At 43.8% G+C, this 15823-nt stretch overlaps 1 non-coding gene across 1 annotated transcript; it reads left to right on the top strand.

Moving 5' to 3' along the window:
• Positions 1-7792: 7792 nt before the first annotated feature.
• Positions 7793-7899, top strand: LOC116869595. The gene has a single exon (XR_004383066.1). It is a non-coding gene; the product is annotated as a U6 spliceosomal RNA (small nuclear RNA).
• Positions 7900-15823: the final 7924 nt, after the last annotated feature.

The raw sequence follows: 15823 nt of genomic DNA, 5'->3' as shown, positions 1-15823 counted from the left end.
AGGACAATTGGATCCATTGTAGCAACCCCATTCCTACAGGTAGGCCTCATCAGAATGGTCCCTGCCTTACCGCCTCCTACTCTTTTCTGAAGAAAGAGTTAACTCAAGAGAGTTGTTTGCTGAGGTTCCTGACACTAATCAGGCCAAGGCGTATCTGGAAGCAAATTCCTTGGCTGGGACTTGCCAGGGTCAGTCTGATTTGTTTCTAATAGTGTGAGTAGAGCATGATGTATGCGTTCTCTTAAAAAAATCCAAATAAAATTCTGGCTACAAAAGTATTTCATGCTCATTGCAGAAAAATTATAAAATAAAGAGAAATGTAAAGGAAAAAATAAATACTAGCCCTAATTCCACTACCTAAAGGCAACCTCTTTACATTTTGGTCAACTCTTTACAAGTTTTTTATTTTTATGTATATATATTTTATGTTTATATGTACATATTTAACACAGTTGAGAACAAAATGACTCTAAGTTTCATGCCTGACTTTTTCATTTGGCAATACATTATAGGCTCTTACTTATCAAAATTTGCTGTAATCAGCATTAATATTCCATCCTAACCATCTATCATTTAGTTAACCATGTCCCTGTAGTGGTTTCATATCACACTTCAATTGGGAATGTGCAGAAAAGTTGTGAGTTCTATGTTCTTTACCTGATGTAGCCTCCTGTACAACTTCCCGCCCACTTAGCAGGGAAAATTAACCATGAGTCTAACTAAAGAATATTGTATGAAATAACCTTTTTTTTTTCTTTTTTGAGAGAGAAATGAAGGGATGAGGGGCAGAGGGAGAGAGAGAGAGAACCTTAAGCAGTCTCACAACCCTGAGCCGAAATCAAGAGTTGGATGCTTAGCCTACTGAGCTACCCAGGTGCCCCTAAGAACCAATTTAAATAGCCTGCCTTTAAGGCTTTTATCTTAAAACACGATCCTATTTTGCAGGGCAGAAACCTCAGTCTTCCTCTTTGCAAGCCTTCTGTAATAAATTCTAACTCCTGGTCTCCCCTCCTTCTCATGGGTGCTGAATCCCCCAAGGCTCAGCAGAAAACAGATGGTTTACTCGATGTGTCACTGAAGGATTTAATGGAGGGACTATTTACAAAGATTCCAGCAAGGCTCAGGTAACAGATAAGAAATGACGAAGCACTCAGGACTAGAGGTGTAGGAGGGCATGACCACCCCTAGTCCTGAAGGAGAAACAGTGAAAGCTTTACCCACGGGAGACTGTCCAACAGGAATTTTGGTGGAGGAGCGCAGCTATTGGCTCCCCATGTTCTGGCTGAAAGAGAGCCAGGGGAGTGATCACTCTGACATCTCTCCACCTTCCCTCAGATCTCTTCCCAGTGCCTTCCATTAGCTGAACTGAACTGGAAGGCAGAGGAATAAATATTCCACAAGGTCAGCCTCCCAGCACACAGAGCAGGTAGGAAGCGATGGACAGTGGATTCAAAAGGATAGATGGAGGGGTGCCGGGGTGGCTCAGCAGGTTAAGGCCTCTGCCTTCGGCTTGCGTCATAGGATTGAGCCCTGCATTGGGTTCTCTGCTCAGTAGGGAGCCTGCTTCCCCTCCTCTCTCTCTCTGCCTGCCTCTCTGCCTGCTTCTCTGCCTATGTGTGATCTCTGTCTGGCAAATAAATAAATAAAATCTTTTTAAAAAAACATTATTTATTTATTTATTTGACAGAGAGAGATTACATGTAGGCAGAGAGACAGGCAGAGAGAGAGGAGGAAGCAGGCTCCCCACCAAGCAGAGAGCCTGATGCGGGACTCAATCCCAGGACCCTGAGATCATGACCTGAGCTGAAGGCAGAGGCTTAACCCACTGAGCCACCCAGGAGCCCCTAAATAAAATCTAAAAAAAAAAAAAAAAAAAAAAGAAAGAAAGGACAGATGGAGATAACCACCCAGTGATTTGTGCAGAAGAGGGAAAAGATGAAAGAAACATGCACATTAGTAATTTTCAAAATGTATCTATTACGGACTTTTAAGTCTCATTTTCACTTTTATAAATAATGTTTCAAAAGGGGATATCTCTCGAAATGTTCTAATGAAATTAATATATCATGAGAGGAGGTGTAATGTCCTTCAGAGTCAGATTGTCTTAGTTAAATCTCTTTGAATGGAGACAGAGTGTCCAGGGCAGGGCTTCCCACCCCCACTCCCAGAGCTGTGATCTAGACCTTGTCAGAGGGGGTGTGACTGTGGTTCATTGGACAGTAGAGACATCACAATGGTGCTGCACTGGCAGAATGTGCTTGGGATGTATTCACTGGTATCATTGCTCTACAAAAGGGAGTAGAGGAGAGTGCCAGGGAAATCTGAGGGCCTTTGGACGTTGCTGGCCACCATGCACTGCAGGAGTTGATGCTGAAGACACCATCTGACCTGCAGGAACTTGATGCTAGAGAAGTCACTTGCATTGCAGGAGCTGGATACTGGACAAGCCGTCCACGCTGTAGGAGTCAGGGCTTGCTGAGCAGAGCACACCTGAATCAGGAACCAAAATTCCTCTTACAATGTCTCTCCAGTGCCCTCTACTGACAAAGCTTTACATTTGAAAAAAAAAAAAATTGAGATCCTCTACTATATTTTTGTAGAGTAGATGATGAAGGCTAAATTTGTGGAGCCAGAGGCAATGGATTAATAACTAGCACAATCCCAAGTCTGTATGCCCAGAGAAGGGATGATGATTGTAGAGCCGGTGCCATGCTGGATCGGTCAGTTACTTGTGCTGAGAATGGAGCTGCATTCATTAAAAAGAGAAGCAGCAGGGCGCCTGGGTGGCTCAGTGGGTTAAAGCCTCTGCCTTCGGCTCAGGTTATGGTCCCAGGGTCTTGGGATTGAGCCCCACATCGGGCTCTCTGCTTAGCAGGGAGCCTGCTTCCACCTCTCTCTCTCTGCCTGCCTCTCTGCCTGCTTGTGATCTCTGTCTGTCAAAATAAATAAATAAAAAAAAAAATCTTTAAAAAAAAAAAAAAAAAAGAGAAGCAGCAAGGTGGAAAGGCAGGTGCAAGAAAGCAGACCGCTCACCGAGCAGCCCCTGCTCTCCCAGGAAGAGAAACTCACCATGACTTGAAAAATAGTCCTCAAGAATTCCCATTTCCTTTTATTCAGACATGTGCCAAGAAATCCTCTGATTTTTCTTACAATCTACCCCAATATCAGCTAAGGGACAGATCTTGGGCAGTGGATACATGTATTTTGCTGTTTGGAAAGGGATGTCATCCACTGTGATCTAATAGATTGGCCTTTGATGGTTATATAAGCCTTGGGTGGTATTAGTGAAAATCTGTTACCAAGACTCTGCTCTTAGCTGGTGCACTAAGAAAAGTCAGGTTCTGATCCCGAGAAGCTGAAAACCAGGTTTTGGACTCGGGGGACCCAATCAGGTGCTCTCCTAAAGGACCTGTAGCCCGCACCCCAGACAATTATTGCTGCCAGCACATCCCCCAAGGAAGAACTCTGCAGAACACATAATTGGGCATGTATAAATAGTATTCTATAAATGTCTGACCAACAACCATTCTGTAGTTGCTGGACTTACAGGTATTTTTCAGTCTTTCACTATTACATATAACATAAAGATGAATATCTTTGTGATCAGTGTTCTTTTTGCTGTTCTTTTGTTTGTTTCTGTATTTCAAATGATTCCTTTAGGATTGATGATCAGAATTGGAAATAAATTGGTGTCAAATCACAGCTTCCTTTGGGGTGTGTGTGTGTGGAGGGGAAGCATGAACGTTTTATTAGGTTTGAAGACCTATTGCCCAATGATTTCAGAAATGTACCAATAAGAGTTCCACTTGAGACAATTTCAGGACCTCCTGATTCACACAGAGTATTGCATTCTAATGTGTGTGTGTGCGCGAATGCACATGCCCATATGCATATGAAATCTTGCTTTCTTTACGTTTTTTTAGTTAATACTGTTAGATATTCATGCTCACAAGAGATGGTCAATCCTCTTGCCTTCTCCTGAGAGTCATCTGTTCAGATCCTTCACAATTGAGACGAATTTTATTTCAATCTCTGGGGAGTTTCATGTCCCAGATTCTTCATTCTGTCCTCTTTTAGATGGAAGGGAGCTCTTCTCCCACCTCTAACTCTTTTGCAAATTCCTTTCTGAATTCAAGTGTCTTTGCTGTAGGAGAGCTGGGCTTGGGTGGCCATGAGCTTTGATGAGAATGGATGCAAGTATATGGAAGTCTGAACCCTGCAAAGCAGGTCGAGTTTCATCCCTGGGTAGAGAGTCCTCAGAGGGAAGGAACTGGTCTGTATATAGCTTTCTCTTCACTCTCCATTTTTAAATTCCACAGAGGGATCCTGGGTGTTTTTCTTCTCCTTAGTTGACTCAAATTGAGTCTTTAAATAAAACATACTTCTTGTAGGAGCCTAAGACACATATTTAGAGGAAATGTGTCATTGAAAGTGCTATTTTGAAGTCATGTGGTAAATTACCAGAGCAGGAATCTCCTCACCCCCTCTGAGTTCTGTGCCTTCTTTGGCTCTGGGGGTTAGAGAAAAACTTTCTTTTCTTCCCTCTCCCATTCCCTTTGCCTTCTAAAACTGACACAGAGAACATGGCTTGCCCTGAGAAACTTGCAGGTGGTGAGCAGATGGCAGGTATGAGGCAGTTGTGTGTTTTGAAGTAAGTGTGGGATGTGTGTGTGGGAATGCAAGAGGTGACAGTAAATCATTCACGTGGGGAGTGGGGCTCAGCAATGGTAATCAAGGGAGCTTTGGGGAAGACGGGCCATTGGTGGTCACCTTAAATGATAGACAAGGTTTGGAAATAGAGCAAAGGAGTCAACTAAGTTTCTGTTAGTCTTCACTCCTGTCTCACTGGTACCACCAGGAATCCTGGTTCTCCATGTTCCTGCCAGAGACAGTCATTCATCCATGCATACATACATATATACATAAATCTGACAGTTCATTCAGTCATTTATTCCTTTTCCAATGGTCTTTCCATCTTCACATCTATTTTACACTATCTGTGAAGGCTCTACTCTGCAGCACAAATATTAATAACACAAGATTCTCGCTTTCAGGGTGCACATAGTCTAGTGGTTAGCTGAACAACTTAAAAACAGATAACAAGGGGAGCCTGGGTGGCTCAGTGGGTTGGGCCTCTGCCTTTGGCTCAGGTCATGATCTCAGGGTCCTGGGATCGAGCCCCATGTTGTGCTCTCTGCTCGGCGGTGATCCTGCTTCCTTCTCTCTCTCTGCCTGCCTTTCTCTCTCTCTGCCTGCCTCTCTGCCTACTTGTGATCTCTTTCTCTCTCTCTGTCAAATAAATAAAATCTTTAAAAAAAACCCCACAGATAATAATACAATACAATATGTGTTTAAAGTATGCCTAGATAAATGTCTCTTTTACCTGAAAGGCCTTACCTGATCACCTAGTCCGAAATAGGTTCTAGTCATTATTCTTTTTCATAATATTCTTTTTATTTTCCTTTAGAGCATTTATCACAATGTGTTATTATATACTTAATAGTATGTTTATTTGCTTCATATCTATCTTCCCCCATTGACTGGAAGCTCCTGGGGGTAAGTTCTATGCCTGCTTTGCTTATTCCTGAATACTCAACACATGGACTATGTGCAGCATACTGCAGGCCTGTAGGAAACGTTCACCGAATGAATTAATAAATAAGCACTGATCTTACCCAGGAATGATCATTTCTTGCACTCAACCAGTGGTTCTCAAAGTGTGATCTTGGGACCAGCAGTATCATTTAACTAGAAATGAAAATTCCTAACCCCACCTGTTGGTTCACAAACTGGCCTTGTACACAGAAGGCAGAGAAAGAGACCAAAGAAAGAGGCAGGCCACTCCAGACTGGTAGGTGGCAGGTTTGGGAACTTACTTAAAAGACTTGGCTTTTGTGGCCACAAGAGAAGTGTTATCTCTGCACCCACCCACCTAATCTTCAACGTTTATATAGAAGCCTTAACTGGGTTCACCGTGTCTTCAGTCCAGGTGGTCTCAACAACACCTTCTTCTCTCAAAGCTACATCCTTGGAATGGCTCCCACTGGGGGATCAGTAGGCAGAATGTACATTCCAAGGACAGGCGAGGGAATGAGGAACCTCCCATTGCCCAGGTCCTGCTTGAGCGTCGACAAGCAGTCATGTCCTCTCAGTTACCTTCTCCCACCCCACCCACCAGAATTAGAATCAGAAACTTAGAAATCAACAATTCACATTTTAAAAGCCTCATGGGTGATCCTGATGCATGCTGAAGTTTGGGAACACTGTCCTAAATCAATAAATGGCAATTCTAGTCTACCTTTGACATCTATAGATTTCAGTGCAGAAACAAGAGTAATTGTGTCTGGGGTGCCTGGGTGGCTCAGTCGTTAATGGTCTGCCTTCAGCTCAGGTCATGATCTCAGGGTCCTGGGATGGAGCCCCGCATCGTGCTCCCTGTTTGGTGGGAAGCCTGCTTCTCCCTTCTCCCTCTCCCTCTCTCGCTGTGTCTCTCTCTGTCAAATAGAGAGGTAGAATCTTTAAAAAAAAAAAAAAGAGTAATTGTGTCTGGACTGGGGAATACTTCATGGAGAAAGTGATATTTTCAAGGAAGCCTTGAGCTAGATGAGTCAGAGAAAGGCAATTAAGGGCAGAGAACTCTCAGGCAGCGAACTGTATAACCAATGTATGAATTAGCCTGGCTTTTGAAGTAGTCTGCATGGCAGGGAATGGCATGAGAGGAGGATGGAGATGTAAGCCAGGGTCTTGAATGCCAGGTTTCAAGTGAGGAGGTAACATGTACTCCATTTCCCCTCCCTCCAGCTGTCCAGACAGGCCTGAGTCAGATTTCCCTGGACTCACCCCTTCCTGCCCTGCCCCGCCCTCCTTCCCCTCCTCCCTCTTCTCTCATCTCCTCCCTTCCCCTGGGAGTGAGACAGCTTGGCTCCCAGGCCAGCCCCACCCCGCTGTCCCCTTGCCAACCCACTGATGTCAGTTTGGTGGGGTGAGTCTGGCTGGAGCTTTGGAGCCAGGCCTAGCCACTTGCCTCACAGCTCCCGGCTTTGTGGGAAAGCCCAGGATGTGGATACACACTAGCTGCTCATTGAGGGCTTCCAGTGCTCAAGAGAAAGAATCTCTTCCTCTGGAGACATCATACTCTGGGGGAGGAACAGTGGTGTCAGACCAAGGGTTTCTCAGGACCCAGGCTTACGTCATTCCAGCTCCAGGGGACTGGCTCCAGGCCCTCTCCTTGCCGAGTGACTCACAGCAGGCCTCGTCTCCAGGATCCTCAATCCAACTACGCTTCGAGGTGATGAAGCTGGTAATAGCCTTAATGCCAACAGGTGCTATGTACCAAGAACCTAGCGTGTTGGCGCTATGAGTTACCTACACCTTGTAGCTCTCCACTTTATGCAACCGATAATATTTTTCAATGCTGTTTTTATTTTATTTTATTATTTTAAGATTTTATTTATTTATTTGAGAGAGAGAGAGAGAGCAAGAGAGAGCGCAAGCGAGAGTGTACAAGCAGAAGGAGGGGCAGAGGGAGAGGGAGAAGCAGGCTCCCAGCTGAGCAGGGAGCCTGATGCAGGACTAGATCCCAAGACCTCAGGACCAAAATCTGAACTTAAGGCAGACGCTTAACTGACTGAGCCACCTTAGCGCCCCTTCAATGCCATTTTTAGCATTCTTAGATAACAGAACCAATCTGCAACACGGTTTCATAATATGAAACAAACAAACAAACAAAAAGCCACAATTAACTTAAAGGAAGAAATAAAAGGTATTTTTAAAATATAAGAATATATAGTCCGTGCTTGCTTGGGCAGCACATATACTAAAATCGGAATGATACAGAGAAGATTAGCACAGCCCCTGTGCAAGGACAACATGCAGATCTGTGAGGCGTTCAATACAGAAATTCTTGGACAGACCACGACTGGCAGGTTTAATGAAGCAGTCTTTCTCTGTGAACTGCCAACAACTACGAACACATACTGATACAGGTGTGTTCCATTACTGGTTCCAATACTACCAGCACTGTTGCCATTCAATTATGATTTCAGCAATGGTGAACTCTCCTGCTAAAGTTCCAAATAAAACAGAGTTCAACCTTCCCTTAATTGACATGGTACCCTGCTGTCTTTTGTTTGCTCCTCCAGATCCATTTTTCCCCCTGCTCTTCTCTTCCCTGCTCTTGGCCTTGGGAGCCTGACACGTCAACCACACTCATGTCCTCTGATTTCCTGCTGGGTTTGGCCAATGTAAGCCCTGACAGGAGACGGGGTGAGGGATGGAAGGGAGATTGGGGTTTTTATTTCTGTCTCCCTTCCTGCCTATATCCCTCATCCTAAGGTCACTACTGTTCTCAAGGTAGCTATAGTGGGTTGAATGAGAGCCCCCCAAAGCTATGGCTGTGGAGTGACCTGAGATGGTGGAGGCTGGCACAAGCGGTGAAAGAATTCACCCCAGGCCCAACAAAGGAGATAGAAGCTTACTGAATACACTGCAAGGGAGCAGCGGGCAGGACAGCAGAGGAGAGACCGTCTGCCAGAAGGCAATGGCGGGGAGCTATTGTTGAAGGGGGAAGGTAAGGAGGTAACGGAATATGTGGAATTTTCCTTTTTTGGTATCTGTGCCCAGTTGTAAGCAGCCCATTGGTCAGCTAGGGCTTGTGGATATTTTGAGGTGGGTCACCTGATGGGCCTGTTTGCATTCAGGCCAGTAGTCACTGTGCACCTTTTTACCTTACTCAGGTTTCCATTGCTCGAGTGTTGCCTAAAAGTGGCCTCTACAATGTTCACATTCTAACTTCTGGAACCTGTGGATATAGCTTATTTGGAGAGAGGACCTTTGCAGATACAAATAAGGCTCTCGAGATGTGAATCTTCAAAGCCACCCTGTGAGATAGGATTGCCCTAGATGATCTGGGTGGACCCTAAATTCAATAAGTGAAGAATAAATGTCTTTTTTTAAAAAAAAAATTATTTATTTTTTATTTTTATTTATTTATTTTTTAAAGAATTTATTTATTTATTTGACAGAGATCACAAGTAGGCAGAGAGACAGGCAGAGAGAGAGGAAGGGAAGCAGGCTCCATGCTGAGCAGAGAGCCTGATGCGGGGCTTGATCCCAAGACCCTGAGATCATGACCTGAGCCGAAGGCAGAGGCTTAACCCTCTGAGCCACCCAGGAGCCCCAATTTTTTTATTTTTTTAAGAATAAGTGTCTTCATAAGAGACAGAAGAGAAGACACAGAGAAGAGGAGATGGCCACGTGAAGACAACAGAAGAGAGGTGCCTGGGTGGCTCAGTTGGTGAAGCTTCTGCCTTTGGCTCAGATCATAATCCTGGGGTCCTGGGATGGAGTCCCGCTTAGGGCAGGGTGTTGGGGGCAGTGGTCCCTGGACCCTGCTCAGCGGGTAGCCTGCTTCTCCTTCTCCCTCTGCCACTCCCCCTGCTTGTGCTCTTTCTCTGTCTAATAAATACATAAAATATTAAAAAAAATATTCAGGAGCACCTGGGTGGCTCAGTCGTTAAGTGGTTGCCTTCGGCTCAGGTCATAGCGAGGAATGTGCTTCTCCCTCTCCCACTCCCCTGCTTGTGTTCCCTCTCTCGCTGTGTCTCTCTCTGTCAAATAAATAAATAAAATATTTTTAAAAAATACAGAAGCAGAGACTGGAGTGATGCAGCCACCCAAGGAAGGCTGGGAGCCGCCCGAAGCTGGCAGAGGCCAGGAAGGATTTTCCCCTAGGGTCAATGGAGACACTGTGACCCTGCTGCTGCCTTGATTTCAGACTTTTGGCCTTGAGAATTATGAGAATAGATTTGAGAACAGATTTGTTTTAAGCCACCAAAATTGCGGTAATTCACTGTGGCAGCCAGGGGATCTAATACTCTCAGCAGTACTTCTCCCCTCTCAGGTTCTGGTAATCTTGCCTCCGCTCACACCTTGGTTATAGTGGTGGTGACAGCTGTACTGCGGCTGGACCTGGGTCTCTGCCCTGTCCTGTCTGGCTTCCTCACACCTGTCCACACCTTTGTAATTAGTCATTTTGCAAATCAACCCCTCCCTGAATTATCCTAACTTGAGTGTGCTGATTTCCTGTCAGGGCCCTGACAGTTACCCAGGGCAAATACATTCCTGGAACATTCAATAGATACTAAAGCCATGCAAAAATATGTTGTGATTCTTTGTAAAACAAAGTTTAGTGTCTAGGCTCACAAACCCCAGCGTCAGATAGATGAATGTCCCGTGGACCATATGAAAGCCGTGGGTCAGGAGCGACAGCTTGTCACCATGTAGGAGTGTCCCAAACATCATAGGCCCCAGCATCTCTAGTTAGAAGGGCTCCACAACCAAACATTACCTTACAATTTCTAGGATATCATTCTGTTGAGAAGCACTGATTATGTAATATTTTACCCTACAATGGCATTTTGACTGGGTACCATCTCTATTTTACACATGTGGAAACAGGCTCAAAGAGACAAAGACACCTGCTTGGGTCCATCTGGGGGGGGGTGGGATCTGGGGTTCAGACTCAGATATGACTGGATTTAAGGCCTGTGTTCCTGATCACAAAGCTGTACTGCCCTTTTGTAGTTTGGGTCTTTGTCAGTGTCAAAGGGCAGAGACAGTGCTGGAGGAGATCAAGTCTAACTCATCACTGGGGCACCTGGGTAGTGCAGTCAGTTGAGCATCTGGCCCTTGGTTTCAGCTCAGCCCCTAATCTCAGGATAATGAGATCAGTCCCTGAATGAAGTCTCCTTAAGACTCTCTTTCCCTCTACCTCTGCCCACCCTCATACATGTGCTCTCTCTCTCTCAAGTAAACAAATAAAAAACTTTTTAAAAATACTTGAAAAAAAGTCTAACTCATCATTGAGGGGCTCCATCAAAGATGAGCCAGTCTGGGAATGCTGTGCTACATATAATAATATATATCTTCAAAATCTCAGTAGCTTCAGACACAGTAAAGATTTCTTTCTTGCTCCAGGAAAGTCCTATGTAGTTCTTGGTGATTCCTGAGCAGCTTTCCTCCAAGCAGTGAAATCAAAAGATTTGGTCTTCCTCCATTAGGAAGCTTTACCATCTCAGAGCCTTTTGTTTCCAGCCTCACAGATAGAGGAGAGAGGGTGTGAAAGATAACCTAGGACATTTTATGGGCAAATGTGGAATTTCTTCTACTTTCCTTCTATTGGCTGAACTCAGTCATATGGTCCATACTTAGGTGCAAGGGGGCCTGGGAAATGTAGTCTACATCTAGTGAACACTGCACTGTCTCTGCAGAAGAGTTGTCAAGCTCTTCTAGTCCCTACATCAAAAGTATAAGGAAGAGAGACTTAAGTCCAAGTGTTGTCTTTGCTATTGATCTGCTAAATCACCACCTTCATCATATCCTGTTCCTTTATAGAGCCTCAGCTTCCTCATTTGTCAGACGATTTTGGAAGCTCATCTCTCAGAGATACATGATGGCCAGATGTAAGAGAAGAAATAGAGTGCTGGTTGGAAGAAATCCTGGAGAGAGCTGCTCCCACCAGAGTTCTGACTTTGCCCAACAGCTCTCCCAAATCCACTTTCCACATCTGCAGCCAGGAAAGCTCGGCAGATTCTCCTGGCTGTTGAGAAGGGCCTCCCTGTGAAGCTCAAGTGCCTGTGGTATCTCTGAACGCTGGTATTGTTGGGGGAGAAGGGGTTTTGGGGGGAATGAATAGTGTTGGAAGCTAAATACAAGAATCTACCAGAGAACTCTGGCAATGGCCCTGAAGACCCAGTTAGAGACCCCAGAGATCTAGGCATAAATCCAAGGAGATGATGGAGTTGTGGCTGAGGGGGTGGGGCTGTGTGTGTGTTGGGAAGCCGATGCTCACCCCAATGGACATCCACTGTGGGTCTGCCCCAAACCTCTCTTCCAGGAATCAGCTCCCCCATGCCCAAACTTCAAGGTTCTAGTGGGAACTGCTATGTTTCTACAATATGATCTTGGTCCCTAGTCACTTGATTGGTCCAGGTCAGGCACCTGACCCATACTGGAACAATAATTTTTCTTTTTCTAAGATTTTATTTATTGATTTGTGTGTGTGAGAGAGAGCACAAGCAGGGGGAGCAGCAGGCAGAGGGAAAAGCAGGCTCCCCACTGAGCCCCTAGGGAGCCCAGTGTGGGACTCTATCCCAGGACTGTGGGATCATAACCTGAGCTGAAGGCAGATGCTTAACTGACTGAGCCTCCCAGGCTTCCCAATGATAATTTTTCTGCTTGGAATTTTGAAGAGATAGAGATTAGAGAGGAAGAGCTATTTTAACTTCTCTCCAGCTGATTGGTCCAATAACATATAACTCTGAGTTCTTCTTGACAGCTATACTTTCCTCACTGTGTAGAACAAGCAGGAGAACTGGTCTGATGAGAGAGAACAAAAGATGAGGAGACTCCCAGGGACATCTGAATTTCTGGTTCTGCTCCATTCCTGAGGACTCCTTGTCTCTGTGACGTGCCCCTGTATCATTATAATTAACCTTCTCCTCGATAGTGCAAGTGGATGTTTGTTATTCACAATCCAAAAGGAATAATATGAACTTTTAAAATCAGATATATTTATTCATTCAAGTGCATTCTTCTGGTGCAACTACTATGTTCAGGTACCATGCAAGGTGCTGGAAATCCAATGATGAATAGGATAGACATAGTACCTACCCTAAGGGACCTTATGCTTGGAGAGGGGATAAAAGGCTAGGGCAGGTGAGACCTGGAACAAGTACTATACAGGTAAAATCCAGGTTTATGAGAACTTATAAGAAGATAATGAGAACATACAAGCTGAGAACTGACAGACTGAGCAGGAGTTGAGTGGAAGGAGTTCGTAATTAGGATGTAAAGGAAGGAGAACATTCCAGTCAGGAAGAAGAGCATGAATGATAACTCTCTCATGAGGTCAGCATCCTCTGGAAAGAAAGCAACATTTCAGTTAAGGGTCCTGGTTTCTCACCTACCCCTACTTTGGGCCCCCAGCTAATATGCTGGTTAGAAGACTCTTTCCTTTGGCCTGGAAACGGCCCAGCAGGGACAACCTTCTCTTGTCCAGACTCTTCTATTCCTTGTTGAGATACTGCAAGGGGAGAAACACAAAACCTTCCCTTTCATTCATTCCCCCTTTGGTAGACAATTGCTAGATTTCATCCTAATAGCCATTATCCTCACCTTCCTAACTCCTACGTTGGGGGCAGCAACATGGCTGGCTAATAAAACCACATTTCCCAACCTTCCTTGTAGAGGGGGATGGCTAATGGGAAGTCAGTGGAAGTGACTGGGTAGGGTTTTTAGAAAGCTGTTTAAAAGGGTTCACTTAGCTAGCAAGCAGCCCTTTGTCCTTTCTCCTGTTCTTGCTTATTTGTCCCTGGGACATAAACTTGAGGGATAGAGCTACAGCAGTCATTTTCATCTGTGAGTTGAAGTCACGTGCTAAGGATGGCAGAGCAGAAGATAGGACTCCAGCTTCTTAGACTTATAGAGTCCCCATACCACCCTGGTCCACCTGAAGATGGTTTATCATGTGAGAGGAAAATAGGCCTCTATCTTATTTAAGCCACTGTTATTTTGGATCTCTCTTACTAATGGCTGAACTAAAGTTCTCATTGGTGTAACCCTAAAAGCCCTCTCATAAGTCAGTTTCTCTTCACTAAATAGTCCCCAAGTCATTCATTCAATTATTTACTCATTCATACTCACTCAAACACTCTCTGATTGAAGATAACTATCCTATATTCTGAAATGAGATGAGATTACATGGGCATGAAAGGGTGTTGTAAATACCAAAGCATTAAGCACATATTAAGTTGTGTTACTATTATTTTATTAATATTATGATTTATTGTTATTCAGGAATTCAATTAAAAAGTTTTAGTATGTAGGGGTGCCTGGGTGGCTCAGTCGTTAAGTGCCTGCCTTCGGCTCAGGTCATGATCCCAGGATCCTGGGATCGAGCCCCATGTTGGGCTCCCTGCTTGGCAGGAGACCTGGTTCTCTCTCTCCCACTCCCCCTGCCTGTGTTCCCTTTCTTGCTGTGTTTCTGTCAAATAAATAAATAAAATCTTTAAAAAAAAAAGAAGAAGAAGTTTTAGTATATAATATACAATTTGTTGGAGGGAAACTCCTGTTAAGTGGTGTGAATTACTGAAGTCCAGTGCTATGCTATTTTGGTAAAGAAAAGATGTGGGGTGCCTGAGTGGCTTAGTTGGTTAGGCATCTCACTTCGGTCAGGTCATGATCCTGGAGTCCTGGAATCGAGTACCACACCAGGCTTCTTTCTTGGCGGGGAGCCTCCTTCTCCCCCCTCTGCCTGATGCTCCCCAATTGTGGTCTCTCTCTCTAACAAATGAATAAATAAATAATCTTAAAAAAAAAAAAAGATTCTCTTTCTCCCTCTGCCCCTTCCCCTGGCTTGTGCTCTCTTTCTCTCTCTCTCAAAAAACAAAAGTTAAAATTAGGGATGCCTGGGTGGCTCAGTGGGTTAAAGCCTCTGCCTTCAGCTCAGTTCATGATCCCAGGGTCCTGAGACTGTATCCTGCGTCAGGCTCTCTGCTTAGCAGGGAGCTTGCTTTCTCCTCTCTTTCTGCCTGCCTCTCTGCCTACTTGTGATCTCTGTCTGTCAAATAAATAAATAAATAAATCTTTAAAAAAAATTAAAATAAAAAAAAATTATCTCCCATGCTTCAGGTTATCTTTATCAGGTCTTTGATTATTTAAGAAAACTATTTTAAAAGTTTTTAATAGGGGCGCCTGGGGGGGCTCAGTGGTTAAAGCCTCTGCCTTCAGCTCAGGTCATGATCCCAGAGTCCTGGGATTGAGCCCCTCATCAGGCTCTCTGCTCAGCGGGGAGCCTGCTTCCTCCTCTCTCTCTACCTGCCTCTCTGCCTACTTGTGATCTCCGTCAAATAAACAAATAAAATATTTTTAAAAAATAAATAAATAAATAAAAGTTTTTAATAGTTCTCTAAAAAAATTAACTAAGGGTTTTTAAAAACCATGTAATTTTCTGTATTTGCTGAAACCTTTAGTAGTCGTTTTGTCTAAATCTTTAATTATCACTCTATCACTTAATTATTCTATAGTATTTCTGGAACATCTCAAAAGATTTGTTCTTTCTCCTTTATAAAAAGAGGGACTAGGTTTTTCTGACATGTTAAATTACATGGGAAGGATTGTCAAATAAGTTATGTGCAACCCTCTTAGGTTATATTTGTATGGCTATATGTTCTTAATATGTGTTCGAGAAATTGTATGAAATTCCTAGAATCTGATACATCCTGGTATAATGTCATCAGTCACAAGTTCAGTTATCATCTTAAAATGTTGTATGCCACAGAGATCATCAAATTTCCTTGTCAGTTGCATTTAAAGGAACTATAATCAGATCTTTAATCATGACAATTTTTAAGTCTTTGGTCAGTCGGTCATTCTTTTATTCTGATATTTTTCTAAAAGCTTTGCAAGCAGCAATGATCCAAAAATGCTTTATCTTCAGAATGATTCAAGGAAGGGACTCTGACAAGTTCTCTAGATTTCAGGTTTCTCACAACTTTAAGGTTGACCATTGACCAGGGTAAGAATTTCCAGCACTCTAATGAAAAAACAAAATGATTCACAAAACTTCTAACTCAGAACCAAGCAAAACAAGAATTAATTACATGGGGCTGAATAAACTGATGAAGATGATTATAATTTTTATGACTTTTTGTTTGAAACATCACTGGTTCTTTAATGTCTTGTTTTCCAGATTTAAGGAGACTTTTCCTCTTTTTTTCTTAAGTAATCTGTGACTGGCTGCAAGTTGGTAAAGTATACCTAC

Source organism: Lontra canadensis, unplaced genomic scaffold (genome assembly GCF_010015895.1).
Source record: "Lontra canadensis isolate GAN:19392208 unplaced genomic scaffold, GSC_riverotter_1.0 scaffold19, whole genome shotgun sequence".
NCBI classification, from domain to species: domain Eukaryota; kingdom Metazoa; phylum Chordata; class Mammalia; order Carnivora; family Mustelidae; genus Lontra; species Lontra canadensis.
The sequence above is the reverse complement of the archived record's forward strand: the minus strand, read 5'-3'. Positions and strand labels throughout refer to the sequence as shown.